A 7,570-nucleotide genomic window follows, 5' to 3' on the forward strand; every position below is an offset into this window, starting at 1 on the left:
CTACATCAAACGTATAAATTGTTGTTGCTTCAAATGTACAAATCACTACTGATTTAAATGTATAAATCATTCATGCTTCAAACTTACAAATCGTTGTAGAAATCACACCCTTCATAAGTACATATCGTTGTAACGTTTGTGCTTCATAAGTAAACATTGTTGAACGATTTAACAAACTTAAGTATAAATCGTAGTAACTTCATAAATCATACATACACATCGCTACTATTTTAAACGTATAAATTGTTGTTGCATCAAACGTACAAATCGCTATTGTTTTAAATATATAAATCATTATTGCATTCCAACATACAAATTATTGTAAAAATTTAGCTTTCATAGGTACATATCGTTGTAATGTTTGGCTTTCATAAGAAGAAATCATGCTAAATGTTTTTCGATGCCTAGAAGGTGGATAGGTAAAAATCTATTTGTTTCAATATAAAAATATGTATTATTTAGCATGAATAGTACAACCAGTTGTAAGATTTAACATTCAGATTTATAAATTGATTTGTTTACAAAACAAAACCTTACACAAAACTCACCAAAATGACATGAGTTTTGGTAATCTGACAGTGAAGGAGAAACACCCAGAAGGTAGATGCAGTTGATGGTGGCAACAATGCTTTCACTGCACAAACGATGACAAAGGTTGCTTCGGCGGCAGCAAACAATGGCGAAGGATACTCCGATGGCAGCAGACGATGACAAAGGGTACGTCGTCAAAGGAAGCTCCTGTTACAGTAGATGATGCAAAAGTTTACTGCTTAGGGCAAAAACGAAACGTTTGGACTTTAAAGAGCTAAGATCATCCTTTGTTTTTTTGATGACGTTGTCTCATCTAGCCTTCACATATATAAATTATTGTACATATACTGTAGTTGAATTATTGCGCAAAAAGTTGTTCTGTGAATAAACTGTATTAAAAGTAAAAACCATTGTCCCATCTAGCCTTCACATATACAAATCGTTGTACATATACTGTATTTTAATCGTTGTGCAAAAAGTTATTCTGTAAATAAACTATATTAAAAGTAAAAATCGTTGTCTCATCTAGCCTTCACATATACAAATCGTTGTACATAAGATGTTGAGGTATCAAGAGAGTTTACTGCTTAGGGCAAAAATGAAACGTTTGGACTTTAAAGAGCTAAGATCATCCTTTGTTTTTTTGATGACGTTGTCTCATCTAGCCTTCACATATATAAATTATTGTACATATACTGTAGTTGAATTATTGCGCAAAAAGTTGTTCTGTGAATAAACTGTATTAAAAGTAAAAATCATTGTCTCATCTAGCTTTCACATATACAAATCGTTGTACATATACTGTATTTTAATCGTTGTGCAAAAAGTTATTCTGTAAATAAACTATATTAAAAGTAAAAATCGTTGTCTCATCTAGCCTTCACATATACAAATCGTTGTACATATACTGTATTTTAATCGTTGTGCAAAAAGTTATTCTGTAAATAAACTATATTAAAAGTAAAAATCGTTGTCTCATCTAGCCTTCACATATACAAATCATTGTACATATACTGTAGTTGAATCGTTGCGCAAAAGGTTGTTCTGTAAATAAATTGTATTAAAAGTAAAAATTATTGTCTCATCTAGCCTTCACATATAAAATCGTTGTATATATATATTGTATTTGAATCATTGCACAAAAAGTTATTCTGTAAATAAACTGTATTAAAAGTAAAAATCATTGTCTCATCTATCCTTCACATATACAAATCGTTGTACATATACTATAGTTGAATCGTTGCGCAAAAAGTTGTTCTGTGAATAAACTTAATTAAAATTAAAAATTGTTGTCTTATCTATCCTTCACATATACAAATCGTTGTACATATACTGTATTTGAATCATTATACATATAGTATCATATAACGATTTACACAATAACATCTATGTTAGAGACAACAATTTGCCTTTGCTATAAATAATAGTTTAACTTAATTGCATGTTTAGTAAAAGCGTTTTATCATGTAGCCCATCAGCGCGATTTACAACCACATCAATTTACATAGTGTTATATGTTAAAGGATGAAAAATATAGATCTTTTCATTCTGGAAGTATATATTAGCATTCCTCTTGAAATAGGGGTAATTATTGAATTTTTATTTCAACCAAGAGAGATTTACATAATTTGTATACATAGTCTTACAAAATTTGTATACAGTCTTACAAAATCTGTTACAAATCTTTGTACATTATATTACTCCTTGGGGACCCACGTTGTTTGTTGCCTTCTAGGTATTCTTGTCGTTTGAGTTTTTTTATCTTCCACAGTTAGAAACTCCATCAATTTTTCGTATAGTTCTGTATGGAATCCAGGCTCTGCATTATACAATTTCAACACTTTGTCCATGTCTTTATCATTCTAAATCTTCATTATATTTTGGTACATTTCATAACGCTCATATGTATCAGACTGGCGGATAATTTCTCCAATAGTAATCCCATCGAACGATAGAGGCTTTCTTGTCTTACGAATTTTATTCATTGCTAACCTGCACAACATATAAATTTAACCGCATCATTATATGTTACAACCGTCTTCCCAAGTATATATTATTACAAATTATCACATTCGTTACACAAGCACCAACATTACAAATCGTCGTAATATTTGGCTTCATAAGTAAACATCGTTGTAAGATTTAGCAAACTTAAGTACAAATCGAGATAACTTCATAAATACGCATTGCTACTACATCAAACGTATAAATTGTTGTTGCTTCAAACGTACAAATCACTACTGATTTAAATGTATAAATCATTCATGCTTCAAACTTACAAATCGTTGTAGAAATCACACCCTTCATAAGTACATATCGTTGTAACGTTTGTGCTTCATAAGTAAACATTGTTGAACGATTTAACAAACTTAAGTATAAATCGTAGTAACTTCATAAATCATACATACACATCGCTACTATTTTAAACGTATAAATTGTTGTTGCATCAAACGTACAAATCGCTATTGTTTTAAATATATAAATCATTATTGCATTCCAACATACAAATTATTGTAAAAATTTAGCTTTCATAGGTACATATCGTTGTAATGTTTGGCTTTCATAAGAAGAAATCATGCTAAATGTTTTTCGATGCCTAGAAGGTGGATAGGTAAAAATCTATTTGTTTCAATATAAAAATATGTATTATTTAGCATGAATAGTACAACCAGTTGTAAGATTTAACATTCAGATTTATAAATTGATTTGTTTACAAAACAAAACCTTACACAAAACTCACCAAAATGACATGATTTTTGGTAATCTGACAGTGAAGGAGAAACACCCAGAAGGTAGATGCAGTTGATGGTGGCAACAATGCTTTCACTGCACAAACGATGACAAAGGTTGCTTCGGCGGCAGCAAACAATGGCGAAGGATACTCCGATGGCAGCAGACGATGACAAAGGGTACGTCGTCAAAGGAAGCTCCTGTTACAGTAGATGATGCAAAAGTTTACTGCTTAGGGCGAAAACGAAACGTTTGGACTTTGAAGAGTTAAGATCATCCTCCTTTTTCTAGATGAACATTTTTGTTCTTTTCTCGAACCGTCGTTTGATGATGAAAATAACGGAAAAGGGTACTTAAGTCTTTGCAACCACACTTGACTCTGATGCTAAGTGATGCCGATACACACGGGGATACGAGCTTCACGTGCTTATATATGTGGCACTCATTCAAACCCCCAAGAACAGGTCTCCATAAGACCGGGGGGGGGGGGGAGTTATATAACCTGCTTCGGTCTCTACTGCACAACACACTTGAGAACTGTGGGCGTGGCCTGGGCAGGTCTCAATCAAGTGAGATGTTCGGCATCGATTGAATATAACCCATGAATCTACTATATACAATATACAATATGAACTGGTCTGTTTTGTGATGACCAACGTTGTGGACCTGTGGTCAGGTTGCTTGTCCATTCATTTTATAGCATAAACTGTTTGTGCCTTCAAACCAGGATGTCAAGCGTTCTTCTCTACTTGGTAAACAAGTGACTTTCCCACATTTAGATGACAACTTGACTGGAACAGAGCATCCATTGAAGCTGCAACTCTGAACAAATACACCAGTTGGAAAAAAAACTAAGCTCCTTTCTAATGGCTGACCGAAATCAAATTCATGAGCTGCCAAAGGTCCCCTTGTTCTTTCTTCTCTTTCTTGTCCACCTTTCTCTACCAGCAACTTCAGTCACAGAAAGCTTTGTCTTCAATGACTTTCGTCAGTCCAACTTGAGCTTAACAGAAAACTCAACCGTCACCCCCACTGGAGCACTTCGTCTAACCAGCAATTCCCACACCTTCGGCATGGGCCATGCGTTCTACCCCATTGCTCTGCGACTCAAACAAAAATCTGCAGTGAATTCCACGGTGTCTTTTAGTACCCGTTTCGTTTTCGTGATCATCTCCGAAAGTGATCACTCTGGTGGCCATGGCCTAGCCTTCACACTAGCTCCCACTCGTAGGCTCTCTGATGCTGCTGGTGGCCAGTACCTGGGCCTCTTTAACAAGTCCAACAATGGCAATGCCTCCAATCATATCTTTGCTGTCGAATTCGACACGTTTCAAGGGATATTTTTGAACGATACCGATGGTAATCATGTTGGCATTGACATCAATAGTGTAATCTCCAACACCTCTGCAACTGCTGCTTACTACTCGGGCAACAACACTGAGGAACCTATTGATCTGAAGAGCGGGTCACCCATTCAGGCATGGATAGACTATGATGGGCACAACAAGCATCTGGAGGCAGCCATAGCTCCATTATCACATCCCACCAGGCCTAACAGACCATTGATATCTTATAACATCGATCTGTCACCAGTACTTCTGGATTTCATGTATCCTGGGTTCTCTGCAGGTGTTGGGACACTCTCGAGTGAGCACTATCTCTTGGCATGGAGCTTCATGATCAATGGAGAAGCACCAGCCTTGGATCTCTCTCACCTTCCATCAATCCCCAAAAGTGGGCCTAAATCAGGGACGAAAGCTACTCGGTTATTGCCATATGCTTCTACTTTAGCTCTCTTTCTTCTGGTAGCCGTAGCCATTGCTGGATATGTGCTGTATAGGAGGCGAAAGCTGACTTCTGAGACTCTGGAAGAATGGGAGACGGACTATCCTCATCGGTTTCCATACAAGTTACTCTACAAAGCAACCAAAGGCTTCAAGGAAGAGGAGCTACTAGGTAAGGGAGGCTTTGGTAGTGTCTACAAAGGAGTGCTGCCTAGCAATGGCATAGAGGTTGCAGTCAAGAGAGTGTCTCATGGTGCAAAACAGGGGATGAGGGAGTTTGTAGCAGAGCTTTCGAGCTTGGGGAGGTTGAGGCACAGGAACCTAGTTCAATTGCAAGGGTGGTGTAGGAGAGGAGAAGACCTACTTCTTGTATATGATTTCATGGTAAATGGCAGCCTGGATAGCTTTCTTTTCGAGGAGCAGAAGAGAGTGCTCAGTTGGGAAGAGAGGTTCAAGATTCTCAAGGGAATTGCTTCTGGTCTGCTATATCTGCATGAAGGGTGGGAGAAGGTAGTTGTGCACAGAGACATAAAAGCAAGCAATGTCTTGTTGGATGATGAAATGAATGGGAAGCTTAGTGATTTTGGGCTTGCAAGACTCTATGAGCATGGAAACAATCCTAAGACAACTCGTGTTGTAGGCACTGTGGGCTATATGGCACCTGAGTTATCACACACATTAAAGGCCACGACGAGCTCGGATGTCTTCGCATATGGTGCACTGCTTTTGGAAGTGGCTTGTGGGAGGAGACCCATTGATCTCGAGGGATCAAGAGAAGAGGTTCTGTTAGTGGAATTTGTGCATGGGTTGTGTAAGTATGGACAAGTACTGAATGCTATGGATAAGAGGCTTGGGATGAGCTATGTGAAGCAGGAAGCAGAGCTAGTTCTCAAGCTCGGTGTGCTCTGCTCGCAGGCTGAGCCTGAGGCTAGGCCGAGCATGGCGCAAGTAATTCAGTTTCTTAATGGAGATGCATCAGTAACAAATTGGGCCATCGAGAATCTTGTCCTCCAGGATGATCCGGGTTTTGACCAAATTGTTATGGACTATCCTCCAGAGAAGTTCTCTTCAAACTCTAGTTGGTAATTAGAGGATCGTTATGAGTGACAACTTGCAGAAAGGTTGCAGAAGATCATCACATGCGTTGTTGTGCAAAATTCTGAATGGATATATGTGAAAATATATATGGGGCAACTTTAGCCATGTTGATCAGGTAATTAAAATAAAAGGAAAAAAATTGTTATTTAGGAAATGTAATTGCTTAACTAGTGTCATGGCATCTCTTTTTCTGAAGATACTAGTAGAATGCTTTTCCTCCGAACTCTGCATCCTGTTTTTGTTTTTCTGTTTTGATAGAAAGGAATCTTCATTTAAATCAGCGTGAATGCAAAAGTATAAAGGTTCTCGGTGACGGTGTCACCAAAATAGAACAACAAATATCCAAAAGGTAAAATATCATAAGACCAACATAAATCCCAAAACCCCCATAAGGCAGAAATGCAGGGTGGCATAAAGTTTGATTGATGAAACCAAAACAAGGCCCACAGCTCCATATTAAGTATTGTTGACAACATTGAGATGTTTTCTTTTGTCATTAAATTAACTACAATTAGGCTTGTAATAAGTATTATTGTAGTTGAAAATTTATACTTCGAGCAGTTAGATGCTAAACTATTTTTCTTCGTAGTTATATGAAAGAAGAAATTTACATGATACAATCAGGATTTTTAGTGCAAGGTAAGGAAGAACTTGTGGGCAAGCTAAATAAAAACTTGTAAGGCTTGAAGTTCAGATTGTCGTTTAAGAATTTTGTTGAATTCATTTGTAACCATAGTTTCATGAGATGTAAGATGGACCATTGTTGTTACCTTGAGATGTTTGATGATTACTATATTATTTTGCTCTTGTATGTAGATGATATGTCTATTGCAACTTCTAACATTTAAGAAATAAACAACTTGAAGCAACAATTATCAAAGGAGTTTGCAATGAAGGATCTAAGAGCTGCAAAGAAAATACTTACGATAAAAATTCTTCTAGATCGATAATCTAGCTTTATAATATTGTCTCAGACAAATTATATTGAAAGAGTGTTAAGCAGGTTTCGTATGCAGAATGCAAAACCTAGAAGTACTCCTTTGGTAAGTCATTTCAAATTATTGAAGGAACAATCATCCAATTTTGATGATGATTGTAAGTATATGCTCAAAGTCTTATATTATTCAACAATTGGTAGCTTGATATATGCCATGGTTTGTACCAAATCAAGCATTGGGAGTTCTAAATAAGTACATGTCACATCCAGATAAGCAACATTAGAAAGTTGTAAAATAGATCCTTTGATACTTGAGAGGTACCACATGCATGACACTTTTTTTGACAAATATGATATGATTTTGCAAGGTTTTGTTTATATAGAATTAAGTGATAATGTTGACAATCATAAAAACACCACATGTTATGTTTATACTTTTGATGACACTATTATAAGTTTGATCTTTCAGTTGCAAAAGCAGAACAGTAAT

The 7,570-nt window shown here is 36.3% G+C and overlaps 1 pseudogene across 1 annotated transcript; it reads left to right on the forward strand.

Annotated features, from left to right (window-relative positions):
- Positions 1-3,858: 3,858 nt before the first annotated feature.
- On the forward strand, positions 3,859-6,363 carry LOC149812953 (L-type lectin-domain containing receptor kinase SIT2 pseudogene; annotated as a pseudogene). Its single transcript, XR_016428212.1, has one exon. The product of XR_016428212.1 is annotated as an L-type lectin-domain containing receptor kinase SIT2 pseudogene (transcript).
- The last annotated feature ends 1,207 nt before the right edge of the window (positions 6,364-7,570 follow it).

The sequence above is a fragment of the Nuphar pumila genome, chromosome 16 (genome assembly GCF_984573655.1).
Source record: "Nuphar pumila chromosome 16, dmNupPumi1.hap1.1, whole genome shotgun sequence".
In the NCBI taxonomy this organism is placed as follows: Eukaryota; Viridiplantae; Streptophyta; class Magnoliopsida; order Nymphaeales; family Nymphaeaceae; genus Nuphar; species Nuphar pumila.